The 19,888-nt window shown below is 45.0% G+C and overlaps 1 protein-coding gene across 3 annotated transcripts in view; it reads right to left on the bottom strand.

The window, feature by feature from the left end:
- Prkce (protein kinase C, epsilon) overlaps nucleotides 1-19,888 on the bottom strand; it is a 499,694-nt gene that overhangs the window by 209,416 nt on the left and 270,390 nt on the right. Inside the window, exon 1 of one of the 3 annotated variants that reach the window (XM_005390971.2) lies at nucleotides 3,348-3,410. The exons of the other annotated variants lie outside the window; for them this stretch is intronic. The gene's annotated coding sequence lies outside the window, so the exon portion shown is untranslated. Of the gene's footprint in view, nucleotides 1-3,347; nucleotides 3,411-19,888 lie in introns of those variants that run through there. 3 annotated transcript variants of the gene reach the window in all.

Genomic DNA, 19,888 nt, shown 5'->3' with positions numbered 1-19,888 from the left:
AAACGAAAAATATCCCAAGCAAATGTTAAGTACTTTGTGTTTGTGAACCATGAGTAATGGGTAATTACATTGTTACTAAATTATTCTTGCTTTTTCATCCCCGTTTGAAATATTTCCAACACTTTTGAAGGTTCTGTGTGGCCACGTGTTGATGAGAACTGGCTTTGAAGGTGCGTGGTGAGGATTTAACCTCTGGGTGGAGTTTGAAGGTGTGACTCCTGAGCGCTAATATATGACTGTCTCATACAGTACAACTTTAAAGCAGGTGGAATTTATGGATTTAGTAACTGTTCCTCACAGCTATAGTTATTAGGCTGTGGCTGACATTTAGATAGAATATGTTTACACAGCTGAGCAATGCCTCAGTTTGTCTAGGCTGAGATAAGGGAAGGAATTTAATTACTATACGAAGATACAAAGTATAATTAACTTGACTTAACAGGCCCATGGTTCTCCATCTTATTCCTGAATCTCATTCACTTTTGAACTGCCAAACTTTACTGGGGGATATGGGTTAGAAAGGAAATCATACATCTTTGGGGACATAGGGGGTTTAATCCAGGGCCTTCACACTGAGCTACATCCGCAGCTCTGTTACGTTTTTATTCTGAGGTCATCTCCCTAGTTTGCTAAATTAGGCTTAAATTTGAGGTACTCTTGCCTCATCCTCCCAGATTGCTGGGATTACAGGCATGCACCATCACGTCCAACTAGGGACATAAATTTCACATGAAATTTTGACTTCATCATTTCACTCCCAAGAACTCAACCTAACTAAGTTTTTTAGTTCTACAGAAATGCTGTCTAGAGTAATAACCATCACTGCAACAAATCTGGAACCCTGAATGCCTACAAATTAGAAGATAATTAAGCAAAACAGCAAACGGGTAGAATACAAATGATAAGTATAAAAGCCATGTGACAAAATGGACAAACATATGCTAAAAAGAAAACTTTTGAGAAGCACACTATGATTCGAACCACATAGGATGATGTCTGCAAGTTGCCAAAGATCAGAAAATGTATAAAAATAGTTGTGTTAGTGTAGTATTATCGACATGATTCCAATTTTTTAATGTGCACCATTTATTTCTTCAGTCTCTTTTTTGGGGGGGATAATGATTTATTGACATAATTCATGTACCATACAATTTATGGTACCACACACTGAAAGTGCCATTGACAGTCACGCAGCCACCCTTGTAGTTAATCTTAGAACATCTTCATCATCCCCACCCCCACCCCTGCAAAAGAAGCATCATACCTTTAGCAGGCAGCTCCACTCTCCCAGAGCCCTACCCCTGGCAGTCATTAATTTCTGTCTCTATGTCATTTTCTGTGACTGGCTTCTTTCCCTTGGCATAGTATTTTCAAGGTTTGTTCATGCTGTAGCATGTATCGTTACTTTATTTCCTTTTATTGCTAAATACTATTTCATTGCATAGACATACATCATACTTTACATGATATTGTTTTACTATAAAAATCAATAAACTGGGTAAAACTCCTAGAGTTTCCTGTCTACCCTATTCTCATGTGACTTACTTAGAGCAGATAAGAGATGCTAGAGCCCAACATCTCAGAGACTTGTTTGTTCTCCTGGGTTTGCAAGGAATCTATATCAGAAGGAGGCTCTTGGAACCGGCTGCTGCAAGCCACCATGAGGTCACACTACATATGCCTGGTACACAGGAATTGAGACTCTTCCAAGGGGTGGTGATGACTAAGGTCTGGGCTACTCTGCAGCATCCCAAACTGTGCCAGAACATGTTCACACTCACCATTATTCATACTTTCTTCCCACAAAAAAACCAGGAGGCAGGCAAGGAGGTGTGAACCTGGAGAGTCACTTTGGGATCCTTATCACAATCTGGTTCAACTGACCTTTAATTCATCTCCTCTGTGCCACTCTACCAAGGACATCTTCCAAATGGCTGTTTCCCAGGGCACCCAAATGGATCTTACCAAGACCAGGGGCTAGTCACTGGCAGGGTGTCCCTCACCATCTTTGACCTTCTTTGCATAAGAGCTGAAGGGCTTGTGCTGTGGGATTAGACAGATCCATCCTCCAGGCTCTCACCTCCTCTCCCTTCAAATGGGTAGATGCTTCAGCCATACTTGCTTTCCCTACAAACCCTGGGAACCACTAACCCAGCATGTTCCAAGATTCTGACTGGAGGCATTTATAACCCACTTCATTTCCAACAGTTTAAATGGTTGCAAGAGAAGTAAGCCAGAAAACCAATGGGAAACCAAAGAGGCCAAAAGGCCTTCTTGCATTTAGTCCCAGATGACGGGTATAACTCACAGTCACCAAAGAGCTTGTTAAGGGTTCTGCAGCAGTCCCAGACTCTGGTGGTGGGAGGGATTTACAAGATGCAGGGCTCCTTCTGCTCCTTTATGGAGTGGTTCTGCCACTTCTGGTCACCTTGGTTGTTATTCAGCCATAGGCAACTATGAGTATTGACTCGGATAATCCGTGGAAAATCCTAAGTATAATGTCCGGCACAAAGTTGATGCTCAGTAAATGATGGCTGTGGCTGGGGTTATTGTGCAGTATCACCCTCCTTCGGTCTACTCTAAGACTTACATTCTCCCAGAACCCATCCAGTCTCAGGGCGTTGGTGTGCCAACCACCTCTGTGCTAATGGGAAGAAGACCCAGGGGCACCCAAAGCCTGGGGGAGGGGCTGGAAGAGAAGCAGGAAGTGGGAGTGCCACTGTGAAGAAAGGAAGGATATGGGGATGATGACAAGCGTCCCTACTTAACTGCAGGCCGCCTCTGTAACCACTGCAAAAGCATCTTGCCAGGAATTCAATAAAGTAAATGTCCAAGGTTCTACAAATAAGGTCACTTGAATGAGGTTGTTTTGTTTAGATGGAGGTTAATTTACATAAAGTGGAATGCACAGATCTTAAACTTATAAATTGATGAATTCTGGCAAGCGGATAAAGTAGTGTAGCCATACTCTAATCTGAACTGCTTTGATGGACCTGGCAAGGGCCTCATCGGTCAGAAACACCAGCTAGCGAGGTTCAACAGACGGCAGCCCCGCAGCCCCAGAAGCCTGAGGCTATCCACATGCACAACGAAAGTGGCATCGAAAAGCCCCAGTACAGCATGGAGGTATAGTAGAAAAGCAGAATGGAGAGCATAACTGAGTCATAAATGAGTGATTCAGCCCTAAGAGGCTTTGGAGGTCAATGAATCCAGGAATTCAGGGGTATGCATGGACTGCCCAGTACCCGTGCCGTGGGCTCAACACAGAACAACCTGATTCTTTCCACGACTGACTCAGCCACCCATCGGCCCTCTGTCTTTGAACAGATTACAACACAGCTCAGTACCTCAGTTTCCACGCTACAAAAACACTGAACGGGCAGAAGGCATTTTTATGTCTTCTGGCTCTGGCAACTTAATCCTGTGTTGATTTTCTAGACAGGGCGTTTCACGGCATTGTGACTCCAAATTCTCTTTTGTTTACTTCGCACAGATGCAGCCTGTGCTACAGCTGTCTGCTGCTCTCTGCAAACTTGGAGGCCCCCTAGTAAGAGGGCAAGTGGGAGGGGAGGTTCCGTTTACTCTCGGACAGCATCACTTAGTGACATGTTTTTTTTAAATATCTTGGCCTCTGTTGAGAACTTTGTAATCCTGTGCCCTCTTTAAAGGCACCGGAGCAGTCGTACTGGGAAAACATTTAAGCCGGAGAAAGGTTCCGGGTAGAAGAAATTCTGACCTGTCTGATCTCAATCATTTTGATCCTCTATAGAAAACCCAGTCCTCATCCTGTACATCCAAATTCTAATGAATCTGAGCTGCTGCCCCCTCCAAGCACTTCCTAAGTTCCTGCTACAGGAGTTCCTGTCGCAGCCCTGTGGTTCCACACCTGTACCCCTCTTGCGGCACACAGCCTTGACTCTGGTATCTGCAGGGAACTCCCCCTCCTGGCTGAGACGCTGTGGTCCTTTAATCTTTCATAGGCTGGGTAAGTGCTCTACACATGGCAAGTGCAAAATCATTTTTTAATGGAGGAATAAATGAATAAATCTTAGTCTGGCTTAGAGTAAATTTAATGGTGTCTTTTAACAAAGGAATTTGCCTCCTCCAATGTTCTAAAGCAGAAAATTACCAAACCTGAGCTGTGAACGCCATGCGAGTCTTTGCTTCAAAGCCCTAGCCCAAGATGCAATCATTCTCTTCGACTAAAATGCTTTAATGATTTATAAAAAGCCACTAAGCTTGAAATATCATCTAAGATAAATAATACTGGCCACGTGTACTTGTGTAACAGTTTAAGGTACAGAGCAGAACAGCAGCTGTAGCTGCCTTGGAGAGCCTGGGAGTAAGAGTTACGGAGGCTGGTGACTTTTATTTTTACATTTCAAGCACTCTTGAATAATGTTAAATGTATTACTATAAAAATATATGGCTTTTACTCCTTAAAACGATGTTTAAGAGTGAATTTCACAGAAACTTTTTATATACACACATTTATTTAATTATATTATGTACCATAACACATCATAATGTATTTTATTGAAAAAACTGAATCTCAAGAAGTTAAGTGATTTTCCCAGAAGTTAACTGCAGAATCAGAAAATAGACTATACTTATATAGCAAAGCACAGGAAAGGGGGGAATTTGTATTCAATCCAGGTTCTAATCCTTCCTATGGGGACCCCATCATTAATCTATTATTAAGTAGAGGTACATGTCCTGGGCCAGTCCACACTCCCCTGAGACCTTCATTGTGGCTGGATGTTCTTCATAAAATGACATGTCACATATAATACAAAGAATCGATATTGGTTATAATGAAATGTACAAGAGATGTACTCATTTCTATCGTCTAAAGAGATTTGAGGGGGGAGCCTGTTGCCTATACCTTATTTTTTCTCACTCACACAATTTAGAAATCAGGAATCAAATGACAGTATGAGGTTCATTTCTTATCCCGTCTGCCCATTTTTTGAGGCATCTTAATGTGCATACAGATAAACACTATCTTTGACCACAAACGTTAAAAAAAAAGTATTTTTCCATTTAACTAACACAATGATTCATTCGCCAACATTTCACAGGCTGAACCAGAATCAGTGCCCGTTAGGAATTGTGCCAGATGAACATGAAAAGTAGAACACGTTTGTTCTGAATGTCTAGACTCTGTACATCTCTCTCTAAGCAAGAGTGCTCACATTCCAAAGGCCACGTCAGGTACTGTACCTCAGAAAGAGGTAACAAACTCAGCCCAGCAATTAGCATTGGTCTCTAGAAGTTTGTATGGCAAATCTTGGGAAAGATGGAGCTGACGCAGATTAAACTTCAGCTACCTGCAGCAGGCTCTTGCCTGGCTCTCCTATTTTAATCTGAGTAGAACCCTGTTGAACAGCCTCCCCATAATCAGTGAATTTTTCACCTGCTAGGAAGTGCCAGCCAGGAAAGGTTGTCATGTCATAAAACCCCAGGGCCCAAGTCCACCTTCAAGGTTGTCTCGTCAATAACTTTCAATCCCTTGAAGTCGCTCCTTGGCTCCTCTAGTACATTCTTGAATTGCCCAGTGGTCAAGGCACAAAGCCAGGAGAAGTGACTTCAGATCAGTGGGTCTTCAGTCCCTCAACAGCTGGAACTTGCTGGCTAAGTCTCCCCATCATTTTTCTTTTTAATTCAATTCTCCATCCTTCCCAAGATCCACAAGGGTGCTGTCTTTCTCAGTCTTCCACTAACCCATCGTTTGCACCCTTCTTCTTTCCTCTGAGCTGCATAGTCCGGCCCTTCAAAAATATCCACCAGTGCCAAGTCATAGGTCCGGATTATCTGCCAATCCATGTACTAGGTTTCCTAAGCAGAAGACCATGACTTTGCCTCTCACTTGCCCTCAAAGAACCTCTCCTGAGGGATGAAAATATTGGTGGTGCCCGCCCGATGCCGGTTGACTGTATAGAAAAGATCTTGGCGTTGAGATCCACTCAATGTGCATGGGCCAGGTGCTGGATGCCCCAGTCTGAGTCCACCCATCAGGACGAGTGAAGCCAATCAGTGGGGGGCTACTGAGTGCTTCCTCAAGGGCTGACTATGCTACTGTATCTCCTTCCAGTCCCCGGAGCAAGTGTCCCCCCTTTTGGTTAAATCAGAAATCATTCGTTCAGTGGGGAGCAAGTGTCTATTAAGTTTTGAAACACTGTGGGTTATTAAGCAAAGGTATAAGTACATTTTTAAAGGTGTATATTTTGAGAGAGAGAGAGAGAACAAGCATGTGTGACATGGTGTGCGAGCGTGGGGTGTGTATCAGTACCAGGATGTGATACGAAGCCAGAGTGTAGCAGTGCGCACTGTGCATAGAATGCCCAAAGATACTTGTACGAGTACGTGTGCACACTTCCAGCTGACACACTCCCCGCTTTTGCCATTTTCCAGTCCTACTTGCATTCATGAAGCCAGAAGCCTCCAACTATATTTTATTTCCTCTATCAGCAAAAACTTTTATATGTTGTTTCTTATAAATTATAAACATGTACTCCTGGCAACCCATACATCAAATATTAAAGCCAAGTCATTTCTTGTTTCTCCAATGGGAACATGAATATAGACGGAAGGTCTGTTGTTTCCCACATCCCACTAGCTCTTCTTGCCTACCCTGAGCCGGATACAAATTCCGTTTTGTAGGATACTCCTTGCAAGCCACAACTGCCTCCATCTGATCTTTTACCAGACTCCTAGACACACATACAAGGCGTGACCAAAAAACACAGTGTATGCTACTGTTGCGTCTCACCCGATGGAAGACAGGATGTAAAAGCATTAGCGTGTGTTCTCACGGACCTTATTCACCGGATATGGCACTGTGTACCTTCTGGCTCTTCCTCAAAGTCAAAATGACCATGAAAGGTAAACATTTTGAGTTAATCCAGAATATCAGGGCAACTAGGACAGGGCAGTGAAAGACACATGTCCTGCTGTAGGGATGATGGTGTGTAATAGAAGCAAATATCACGTTGTGATGAACTGGAAGTGAAGTCTGTGTCCTTTTGTTTTATGTTGCTTTTCTTGGTACCGGGAATTGAACTCGAGACCTTGCGCTTGCCAGGCAGACGCTTGTGCCGCTGAGCTATATCCCTAGCCCCAAGTCTGTGTCCTTTTACACAAGAGAAAAACCCACAGTCTGCATTGCAGACCCCAATTTCTAGGAGCCAGAAAATGAGGGGGGGAAGGAGAAGGCAGGACGATGCTGAGAAGTATTCTAAAGCATCAAGGCAGATGAGCAAGGTGAGTCTGGGAGGCAAAATGAGGTGGGGGGAGTGCTTCTGTGTTTTTCGAATGCTCACTGCCAGCCCGGTGAGGTGCAGGGACAGGTGACACCACCCTCTCAGCAATGACAGCAGACTCCCACAGCACTGAGTAGCACGGATGCCTAAAAAGTGCATTAGCTAACTGCCACTGAAGTCACTTCGGGACAACCTGCTTTAAAAATTCATTGCATTGCTCTCAGTGACATGGCCTTAAAAATGTGTCTGAAAAATCTTAGAAATGCAGTCACAGAGAGGGGCGCAGATGGCGCTCTCCAGAAAGATGTATAAAATAGGAAGAAAGCAGCAGATGGAAACAAGGTCAGTGGCAAGTTCACGCCACTTGACACTGTGACTTCCGGGAGAAGGAAGTGCATCCTAGAGGAAGTGGTGGGGCTGGCTGTGTAGCAGCTGGTCTCTTGGCTGTCACTGCTGGGGAGCCACCAGGACCCACCCTGGAGACCCTAATACCATCCCACACTTGTATCAAATGTCTTTCCCTAAACACACCCCTCTCCGTTGTTTCCAGAAAGCCTCCCAGTGACCCCGAGAGTGAGACTGAGCGGCGGGTAATGCACAGGGGTCTGTTCTCTGTGGGTTTTGTTCGTTTCTACGTTTTCCAGGAGAAGAAACAGCAGGGAGAGTTACAGTCCAGCACCTCCTCCACCCTGGCAGGACTTCAGCAGGGCACTGGGGTTGGATGAGGTCAAAGCCAGTGCAGAATCAGCCTACTGCACCGGATTCCTGAGAGGTGACTCAGCCACACAACTCCACAAGGGCAGGGAACCCGGAGAGTGCCCGTGAGTTACCGAACTGGTAACCCTGGGTGAGAAGACCCAGCCTTCATCCTCAGGGCTTTATAGTCTAATGCAGTGGGAAAGGGACAATGTTTAGGGACTTATAAACCAGCAAAAGACCAAACAAGCATAAGTTACTAAGTTTCTTCAGTATAAGCAAATCTATACATTTGATTAGTTTGTTCTGCAAATTGGTGAAGGCGTGGTGTGAGTTTATAGTCTAACAACCAGGAAAGGGCGGCATTTAGGCGAAGAGAAGAAATCCATAAACTAGGAAGGGTTGCAAATAGGAGGCCAGAGAATGGGAATAAATAGCTACTAACTAAATAGTAGCTGCTGCCAGGAACAGTGGGGGTGATCCCTGAGATGCACAGAGGACCCCCAAAATCTCTCATGGGTACCCACAGTGTCAGTGGGAAGTATGAAGTCCCCATTCACCCAGGACAGTCCTAGCTCACCCTGTTTTCTCAGTCCTTGTGAACAGTGCCCTTTTCACTATTATCCACGCCCTTTTCTTTGAGGCTAAACTCCACAGTCACCCTAGTACTTTAAAACCCACAAGGTGCACTGGATTGCCAGACAAAAGCCCTCCAGCCAGGCTGTGTACACTGGCCTCTGTGTACACTCCCCTCTCCAAGGGCCTGAACAGCACCCCATCCACCCTGCGCTGAGGCAGAGAGTAATCTTGCCTGCTCCAGAATAAAGGGTTACCTGTGAAGGGGGACAGTCTCACATTCTTCATTTCTGAGGCCGCTCAGCCTCCTAAGAGTACAAGAGAACAGAGGGAGAAGAAAAAGGAGAGGTGGAGGAGGAGCGAGACTGACGCTTGGCAGGTGGGCTCCTGGGAGCGACATGAGTGGCACGTAGAACACAGGTTTCCCTCACGGCACAGAAGTCATCACAGCGGCCAAGACTGACAGACCTTGGTTCCAGTAAGACTTCAATTCCGCTCCTAGGTTCCCATGGTCACTTGCTCTGCCTCAGTTCCCTCACATAAACTACCTTCCAGAGTACAGGTGACATTTATAATGTTATAAAGCACCAGACACATAGTAGGGCAGACACTCAGTAACAGTAGCTGCTATTAGAGCAAATACATATATATATATATATATTTTTTCTGGACAACCTGCAATGAGAAGCCTATCAGGTTTGGCCCCCACCTCCATAACACTGTGGCTTAGGTCACCCTCAGAGAAATAGGGGGTCACTGAATTGTGTTGGTGACCCCTGTGGCAGTCCAAAAGACAGAGCTATGGTTGGGGCACCAACAGCATCAACTACTTGAACAGGTATCTTCTTAAAAATACAATGGTGAAACTGTAAGCAAGGGAAAATACGTCTCTTTTTTTTCTCAATTATTTCGGAGTATACCTTTGCACTACACAGTAATACATTCATCAGGGGGAACCTGGTCCATATACACATGTACATATCTTGACCCTTTCCACTTCCCCCACCCGGTCTCTCACCCATCCCCAGGACCCCTTCTCTACCTTTCGATGAACCAACTCTGATTCACCGGCATGTGTACTGTTTTCAGTCTCAATGTCATTCATCTCTGATCTTTCTAAGTCCTTTTCTTCTGTTGCTTTCAGATGGTACTGTTCGTGAGTTGCATCACTGGGTTATTTAGAATCACTACTTTTTTATGTGTGCATTTACAGCTATAAACTTCCCTCTTACAGCTGCTTTCCTTGTGTCCCATAGGTGTTTTCCCTCCATTGTTATTTGATTCTAAGGACCTTTTTGTTACTTTTCTAATTTCTTTCATGATCCACTGATTATGCAATAACGTATTATTCAATCTCCAAGTGTTTGTATAGTTTCTGTGGCTTTTTTTGCTGTTTATTTCTAGCTTCATTCTGCTATTACCTGATAGTATGCAAGGGATTATTTCAATTCTTCTGTATTTAGTTAACATGCTTTATGGTCTACGATGTGGTCTATTTTGGAAAAAGTTTCATGTGCTGTTGAGAAAAATATACATTCTGTTGTTGGATGAAACCTTAAAGTATCTAAGAGGTCCATTTGTTCAGTGATGTGGTTTAACTCTAACGTTTCTTCCTTGATTTGTTGGTAAGGTTGACCCGTCTAATTATAAGAGGTGGGTACTGAGGTCCCCTACTGTGATCATGTTGTGTCTATCTGTCCTTTGAAATCCAGGAGTTTTTGTTTTATGAAGCTGGGTGTGCCGACATTCACAGGCATTTACAATTGCTATCTCTTCCTGAACTGTTCCCTGCACCCATATGTAGTGACCATTCCTGTCTCTGCTGATCAGTTTTGGCTTGAAGTCTGCCGTGTCCTGAGGTCTGCTTGTTTTCGGCCTCCAATGAAATGCAGTACCGTTTACCACCCTCTTATTTTCAGTCTTAAACTTCCCTTTGGACGGGCGTGTCTCCTATAGGTAATATATAGCTGCATTTTGTAGTTTTTAATTCCATCTGCCTCTGATATTGCGACTTTTTTGGTAAAGTGTTTACTGATGCTGGGGAGTCCACTCTGCTGCCTTGGCAGGGGTTTGGTAAATGCCTGTAGGCTGATCAAAAGTGTAGGAGGGACAGGTTTTTGTCCTCACCCCATTTAATAAGAAGGACCTGTAAGAAACTGTGGGTTGGACTCATTCTCTTTGAACTGGGAGCGGGTATTCCCTACACCAGAGGAAAATCCATGGGACCCCCAATACCATGCTTTAAAACGCAAGTGAAGCATAGCCTTGGGATGCTTGCCTGTCAAGAAATTGGAACAAAAAATAAAATACTGTGCAAAAAAAGAGTAGATTCTGGGGCTGCCGGCTGCATGCGTCGCTCTCAGGCCTCGGTGCGCGCAAGGTCCAGAAATCTGGCCTCATTTCCAGAGCCCATCCAGCCTGGCCACACGGGGGCGCACGATTCAACGCCTTAGCGCTGGGGCCTCCTTCCAGCTTCCTCTCTAGCAAGAGGACATAAGGTCAGAGGCACAGCTGGATGAGCCCTCCCTTAGCGCCAGCCTCCTAGGCAGTGACTCAGGCAGACTGTCCTTGGGTATTTCAAAACTGCATAGGTGTCCGCCCGCTTTCCCTCACTTTCTAAGCACTTTCCCAGCAATGCCTTGGACACAGGTTCCTGCGTTATTTCAAGGGGGCAGGGAGGAGAGTCACATAACAAAACCTCCTAATCTGACACCAGCAGAGCACGTGAATAACTCGCTAGAAGGCCTTTGACAGACAGCAGGCAGGGGCAGGTGGGTGCAGAGCAAGGGGCTGTGCTTCACTGGGTCACCACCATGTCCTGGGCCCCCTTGCCTACCGCCCCAAGGTAAAGAGCCAGCCTCAGAAGGAGGGCAGCAGGCTGTCTCCCAAACAGCACTAAGCAGGACCCCCCCCAATACCCATGGAGCTGTGTCCTTACCAGCACATACAGGACCCCAGAGGGACAGATCAGGGGACAACCCAGGCACCACAAGGAATTAACAAGGTTAGCCCATTTTAAAGTGCACCAGGGATCCAAATGCACTTTGCAGAGGCTGTTTACATTCCAACTTCTACCACAGAATAACTCAGGTAAGATTTGGAAAAGAAACTTGTCTTGATAAATATGAAGTAGAAAGCAGATTTTAAAGTACTTTTTTTGGGTTTGTTTTTACATGAAATAGTACTTCAAAGAAGTTCTTAGCTTAAGGGCAGCTCAGAGATTCCTTCCCCTTTGCCCCTCTTACTTGTAGTAAGTAGAACAATGTTTGGTTAATGAATAATTAAAGCAGAGAATCATAAAAGAAATCAGACGTATGTATTTTAAATATTTTATCTGGCAATATACTTTCAAACTTATAATACTTATCTGAAAATAAACACATCTGTACACTCATGTGCCAATAACTGGAGACCAAGGTCTTAAAGGCATGATTCCTGTTCTGAGTTTTACACCATCTCCCATGCAGAGGTAATGGATTATCTATGATTTCTAAATTCAATGTCTTTCTAGCAGAGCAAAACAATACTGATGAATAAATCTGAATTCGGAATCTTTTTAGCACTTTATTATCCACACTTCCAGCATTTTATTGTTCTTTCTCTCACCCATAATCCAACAGAAATGTTATTAGCAATTTATCTTTGACTCTTTCTATCACAGTCAACTTAGTTTTCATAGAACTGTTTGCTTTTCACTGACATTTTTATAAAATAAGCTTTACTCAAAATTAATGTAATTATAGTAAGAACAATAAACATGAGTGACTTTTGATAAATATAATATTAAAACAATGGGCCAGAGTTCACCATGAAAGCAGAGTGCAGGCTGCTCTACTGTAGCCAAGAGCTTTTAAGGGTACCTGGAGCACCTGTGGTGGGGGATGGGAGGCAGAGTCAATTTAGCAAGTTAAAGCAGACACCGGTTAGGAAAATATTTCCTAAATCTGGATGGAGATGTCTGAAAAGTCAGAGGCTCAGTGTTTATAATATAGCCAAACCTGTTAGCTATCATTTACATGCAACTCTTCAACAGGATCAAGCAAAACTGATACCTTAAGCAAGGAACGCCTGAACCTGTGTACACTTCCGCAATGCCCTGATCTGGTTACCACTGACCAACGTTAACAAGAGCTCACCAGGGTGCTGCCCAAATCTTTTCATGCTGTGAGCAACTCTGGCATAAAAAAAAACTAAAAAGGCAGTCAGCCAGGTGAAAGGTAAAATAATAAAGCTTTTGGAAGAAATCATAAGTGGATTGCTAATGACTTTAGGTAGGCAGCACTTTAAGTAGAACATAAAAAGTACAAGCCATAAAGGGAAAAGTTGGTAAAATGGACATTAGTAGGGAAATTGTGCTTATCAAAATAGTACATTTCTAAAGCGGGAAAAGATAAGGCACAGACTAAAAGAAGGTACCTGCAATTCATTCCTTCCACAGACTCATACCCAGAATCTATAAAGGCTTCCTACAAATCAGTCAGAAAAAAGCCAGTAACCAAATAGAAAAATGGGTAAAGGACTTGGCAAATACTTCTAAAAGAAGATATCCAAGTACCCATACACATATAAAAAGCGCTCAAGAGAAATGCAACACAAACCTGTCAAGAAAATGAAATTGAAGTCAGAATGAAGTCAAAAGATGACTAAACCAAATGTGGCACAGAGAGAGAGATGTGAGATTTGGATATTTCAACAGCAATGTCCATAGCAGCACTGTTCACAATAGCCAAAGGTAGAAACAACTTAAATGCCTATCAGTAGATGAATAGGGCTGGGGATTTAGCTCAGCGGCACAGCGCCTGCCTGGCAAGTGCAAGGTCATTAGTTCGATTCCCGGTACCAGAAAAAAACCAACCAAATAAACAAACAGACAAAAAATAGATGAATAGACAGACAGTGCGCTCTATACATACAATGGAAGAGCTCTACCTTGGGAAAAAAGAAAACTGACACACACTACAGCGTGGATGAGTCCTGAAGACTTTATGTTAAAAGAAAGAAGCTAGTCACAGAAAAACAAATGCTGCATGAGTCCATCTAGACAGGTCAAATTCATACAGACCAAGTAGAACCCTGGCTGGCAGGGGGTAGGGGAGAATTAGTATTGAACAGCAAGGCAGTTTCCATTTGGGAAGACAAAACAAAGTTCTGGAGGTGGGTGGCGGAAATGGCTGCTTAACAATAAGAATACGTTAAATGCCACTCTAAAAAATGGTTGAAATGGCAAATTTCATGCTATATATATTTTACAATAAAAAACACTGAGATAGATCCATCAGAAAAGCTAATGATGGAGAAAAAAGAGCAGTGCTGGTGGGGACACGGAGCCACTGCAACCCTCAGCCGCGGTTGGTGAGAGTGGAAACCAGTACCATCGCTTTGGAAGAGAGTAACTACTGAGACTGAGTCACCACCACCATGGAACTCAGCAATCCTGTTCCCAAGTACACACTCAGCACCAATGTGTACATCTGGTCACCAGGTAGAACCCTCCCTGTAGCAGTACTTTTCCTACCCTTAAACCGGAAGCCACCACATGCCGTCAACTGAATGGATAGATATAGTCTCACCATGGGCTACCCTCCCACAGTGACAGCCGAGGATGAAGCTCAGAAACATAACACTGAATGAAAGAAAGCAGATACAAAGAAGCATAAACTGCATGGGTCCATTTGTTTAAAGTTTAAAAGCTATCCCCTGTTCTTGGACATTTTTAAGGAAGGACAGGGCAGGAAGTGGCAGGGAGTACGAGGGCGCTGGTTAGGTTCCCCTTCTTCATGTGGACACTGAGCGTGTGGCATCTTCACTCAGTGGAAATTTACCAGGCTGGACCCTTGTGAGCTATGCATTCTTCTACGTCTATGTTACTTGAATAAAAAAGTGAACAAAGCTGGTCCTCTGTGGCACTGCATACAATGACGTGTTCAATTACAGAATGCTTAGGACAGGAGAGCCAAAGAAGTGAGGCCATAATGGAACAACAGTGAAGCCAGACATCGCACGTGGCTTCAACTAAAGTGTAAGTCACCCTCAGGGAGCTGTTTAAGAGTGAGGAAATGTAGGTCAGTGAGCTAATGCCACTATAAGTGTTGTCAGACCATTTAGCCCTCTCTCATTCACCCTGGCTTCTAACTGTACAGAGCCTGTTTGGAATGTCTGATGCACATTCACCTCAACTATAAGCTCTCTGAGGGCAGGAATTCTAGGTGATTTTTCTAGGACAAATCATAAGTCCTAGCACAGAGCCAGGTATCTCACAGCTATCAAAGCTGTTTGTTTAACATCAACATACTATAACACTAGCACTACATGGTAGTGACATGATAAATTAAATGTCTTACCAGTGAATGCAGGAACTTGCAGAGAGATATAAAAATATCAACCTAGCCAGACACACAGTACACACTACTATAGTCCCAGCTACTCAGGCAGCTGAGGCAGAAGGATCACTGGAGTCCAGGAGTTTAGGGGAAGTCTGGGCAACAGAGAAAGATGTCCATCTCCAGTTTTTAAAAATCAATCCAGGGGCAACATGACTGTAAACCAAAAGCTCCATCTTAAAGCATACCAAATCTTGCACAAGTCATATTCCTAGCCTCTGCTTTGTGACCTTAAAAAGGGAACAGTGGTGACCTCCCAAGGTCAAAGGATGTGATGATGAGATAAGTTCCATGAAGTACAACCGGGAGGGGGAAATGGGAGAAAGGACACAATTATGTGCCCAGTGGTACCCACACAAGAATGGTAAGTTGCCTTGCTGTGATGGTTTGTGTCTGGATGTCCCCCCAAAGCCTCATGCAGTCATGGAGTGGGCTTCTAGAGTTTATGATTGATCCATGGTCCAATGCTGGGATTATGGGTGTGAGTGCTACACCTGCCCTGGGGCAGGTAGTTTGCATACAAATAAGGAAGGGAGAGAGGCTTGCTCTTCCTACTGCTGCTCCTCTTTTTTGCTCTTGCTGTGTTTGAACTGTTGCCCTCTGCCATGTGCCACCCTGCTTTGGAGCCAGCCAAGTATGGACTGAAACCTCCACAAACAATGAGCTAAATAAACCTTTCCTTCCCTAATTCTGGGTGTCAGGTATCTTGTCTCAGTAACAAGAGAAAAGTAACCAAGATGATTCCCCTCCCTTAGAGGAGAGGGAGGAAGACAACTGTGGAGCTTTAGCATCTCAAATCTTCCTGTACTTGGCTCCCAGGAAGGGGACTGAACATCACACATTTCTGATCTGTCACCTGGAAGTTCTTTTGCAACCACAAATTTTTGAGTCTAATAAAACCTACTAAACAACAGATGTAACACATGGATTCTAGGTGCCATAAATCTTGCAAGTGACAGTGATCTCCTCCCAACCATGAAGCCACAGAGTTCACTGCAAGTAACCGCACCTGCCATGTCCACCGCAGACCAAACAGCCATTCAAATAGGCAGGCGGATGGCAAAAGCCTTCCTCAGAGGTGCCTGGGTGTGGGAGGGCTGCCCGCCTCTCGGATCAGTGGATTTTCTCCTTATTACTAGTCTAGAGCAGGGTGGAGTCAAGGCAGGGCTGGATTCTGGAATCGGGCCCTACATTTGTAAGATTCCCTGAGCACCCAGCATGAGCCACCAGGCACTATTCTGGATCTGTCACTAACCAACCATGTAATTTTGGTCACATTTTTTAAACACCCTAGGCTTTCACTTCATTTTTAACTGGTAAGTAGTACCAGGTCACTTCCAAATCTCTTATCAGTGTCTGATCCTCTAACCCATGTGCTTTTCCAAACATCCAAGTTAACCTTCTTCTAATTCGCCGCATGACATCTTGTCCTGCTATCTTTAGAGTCCTGTGTCCTCACTTGCAAGGTGTCATGTCACACAGCACAGTAACCAGGTGACTGATGAGCCAGATGCAAGTGTCATCTATCTGCCAATGTCAGACTTGAATAAGAATCAGGCTCATTTCTCACGCTCTATTTTTCAGAAACATTACCATGCTACCTTTGCCTTGTCTCTTCATTGATTTACTGCATGAGTCAGCTATTCAGCAAGCAAGTATTGGGGGCCATCTCGGCCCAGGCACTGTACTGGGCATCCTGTAAACCAGGGTTTCTGAGGCGCTGCCTTCAAGGTGCTCACAGTCAACAGAACTGCACCCACTGCATGCAGATCTCCCATCCGAGGGCACGGTGAGGGAGGGTCCAGTGAGGGAGGGCAGGACACGTGTGGGAAAAGGCAGCGAGCCAGGAGGCGAAGACGACAGGTGCACGGGAAAGAGATAATTGGTGGAGTGAGGTCTGGGGTGGGGGACAGATGGGGATGGAACTGGAAGAAAACAGCGTTCCCTGCCATCTTAGAAAAATCGCTAACGGTGACCCATTTCCAGGGTAGAAAGAACCCTTGGATAATTTGCATTTTCTCGGTGTTTGGCTTGGGAAGCAGTCGGAGTGAAGGCTTTATTTAACATTTTAACACCTGCCCACCCAGAGAGACTCAGCCTCCTTCTGCCCTGAAGGGGCAGCATCCCTCGCATCTTTGCTTTGATGCTCCCTGGTTTCTGCTGCCCAAACTCGGTCTCCTGTGGGTTTGGGGGGGTGGTGGGAAGTGGGGTGAGTGGAAATTGAACATGGTTTAAGAGCTACAAAATGGAAAGTACGCGCAAGAGTAAAATTATTTATATATGGGCAGTTTCTCTTCGCTGGGAGAAACTGCTCCTCTATCACTCAGACTAAGACTACAGCAAACTCATTTTTCGCTTTTCCATTCCAATTAGCTGCATATTTTTAGCACGTGTTACATAAGGCTCATCTGCCCAAATTTGTTGGCTTGGGGCCTTCCCTTTCATTTCACTGGTTGATTGACCCGCATGGTAGGATGACGAGCAGATCACGGCACGTCTGTAAATAGCCTGCCCAAGGAGAGGTGGACGGAAAGAGCTCTCAAGATGAAGTGAGGGTTTGTATTTAGTGTGCCAGGGCTAAATCCATCCCTTCTAAAAGGGGAAAGCAGAGAGAATGCACAATTCCAAATCAAACTGCAGCATGTGGGGAAGGCTGTTCTGCTTACGACAAGCACACAAGGACAGAAGCACAGCTCAGACAGGTGCAGCGAAGTGCTGAGAGTAAAGCCCCCAGGCTTCCACAGAGGTGGCCAGCCCTGAGTGCAAAATGCTCCGGGGGCTCCAGCCGCTGCAGAATTGTCGGCTGCAGAATCATCTAATTCTGGGTGTGCGTGTACGCTATTCACGAGCTGCAGGCCTTCCTAGGAAAAAACAGGCATTTGTTTCGGTGAGAAGCAAGAAAACACATGGAGGAGGACACTTTGCCCCAGCCCCTCTCCATCATGGGCTTTCACCCTTCCAGGAAGAACACTTCCCCTCTCTCAAGATCTGCAGCCTTGTGCTAAAAATATCTACCATCACTTCTATACACAGGGTTAGGGAGGACGAAAATGAGACAAGGAATGTGTCAAGAAAAGTATAACATTATATTCAAATGGAAAGTATGATTTTCATGAATCTGAACTGTACCCATGATCACAGACCCCCGAGTCAAAGTTGTAGAGGTCACTGCCGCTAGGCCACCTCCTCCAGGGGTCACACGATTGCATGAGTTACTTACTGGTCAAGGAACTTAGTGCTACGAGTGCTACCTTACAGCCCAAAGGATACCCTGAAGCCAGAAACCTGTTCCCAGGCCCTCGGTGCATTGGAAGACAAGTATCCACACACCGGGACCATCAGCACCGCCCAGGACCCCTCCTCCTTGGCCTCTCAGCCTGAGAAAGTTATGTAAGGGGTGGGTAACAGAGAGACACAACTTCTGAAGCCTCAGATGTCTCCAGGACCATTTGAAGTCACTATGGCCAAGTCCTTCTAGAGCAAATGAAAACTGAAGCTATATGTTTCTCAGCATACATCAATGGCCTGCAATTTTGTGTCTGCCTATTTAACGAGATGAGTAACATTCTAATCCATTGCTAGAGTGGGAACTGCTCTATGGGTGAGATCTGACTTCCTGCAGATCAGTAGCTCTGGAGACCAAATCTCTCCAGGATCCTTGGGCCAGAGGCACAGGACTGAGCCCCGCTGCCAGGCAGTCCATGCACGAAGCAGCAGGTATGAACTAGGGTGTTGGCGACAGTTACAGCGCTCAGGGGTCAGACAGACCTGGATCTCTATGCCTTTCCCACATGACCTTGAGGGTGGTTGTTACTCTGCTCATGCAACAGTTTTCAACTGTATGAAATGTGCTGCTTCACAAGTAAGTGGTATTAAATGAGATGGTGTATACAGAAGTGCTTAGTGCAGAGCCTGACTCGATGAGGGAGAAGATTCCTTTCCTTCTCTAGCCTTCAATTCCAGGGAAATCTAAGTAAATCTGTTAATTCACAAATTAACTCTTAATCTCTCTTTTTCTCTGAACACCCCTGAGCATGTACATACATTCCATATTGTTCAGAATCCCATGTGCTCTTTTCAGCTTAAACTTCCAAGATCAAATTCTATTTCTCGAAATACTATTTGCTGCCTCTGGCATGTGGGAGTGTCTGTCTGCGTGTCTGTCTGTGTGTCTGTCTGAAGATTTCCAGCTGTGGCTATCCAGGTCACTCCTTTAACAATGACAAGAGACATCCTGGTAAAAAGGAAAGAAGAAAAAGTGCTTGCTTACAAATTTTTCTCCATTTCAACCTCTGTCTTTCAAAGGGAGATAACACCTGCTGTCCTCCTCATGCTTTCGCTTTCTGATCAAATAAGAGGATCAGCATGGGAGAGCTACGTCATCTGCCAATACTGCATAGTACACGGCCTCCTCTGCATCACTATCACTGCCACCGCCATTATTGCAGACACTGCCACCATCACCGTGATAGCTAACACTGCTACCATCAACGTCATCACGATGACCGCCACCCTAATCACCATCCTGACTCCCGCCACCACCTCAAAGATTGCTGCCACCATCACTGCAATTACTACTGCCACCATCAAAATCATCACAATGACTGCCCTCATTTATTACTGGCGTCATCATCCCTACCCCATCACCACTACCACTACTGCTACCGTCACACCAGAGCATCCTTATCGTGTGGGCACTCACATAAAGCACTGATTTTACTAGCTCCTCCCCGCCCTGTGCAGTGAGATAGTATGGCAGTCCTTTCTTTGAAGAAAATGGTTATGTAGAGTGATTGCCCTGAATCCCAAATTGTGGATCCCTCCACCCACCACCAATTCCCTTCCCTACAACCCTGACCAGGGCCCTGCAGGAAGGAGAATTCAAATTTCGCCAGCCAAGTTCCCATGCATATCCTTGCAAGCCTCAGCAGTCAGCTGCTGAGCAGCAGACTGAAAATTCATGCCTGCCAAACT

This window comes from Chinchilla lanigera, unplaced genomic scaffold (assembly GCF_000276665.1).
Source record: "Chinchilla lanigera isolate Chin_1 unplaced genomic scaffold, ChiLan1.0 scaffold00040, whole genome shotgun sequence".
Taxonomy (NCBI): Eukaryota; Metazoa; Chordata; class Mammalia; order Rodentia; family Chinchillidae; genus Chinchilla; species Chinchilla lanigera.
Note: the sequence above shows the minus strand (reverse complement) of the source record. Positions and strands in the feature narration are given on the sequence as shown.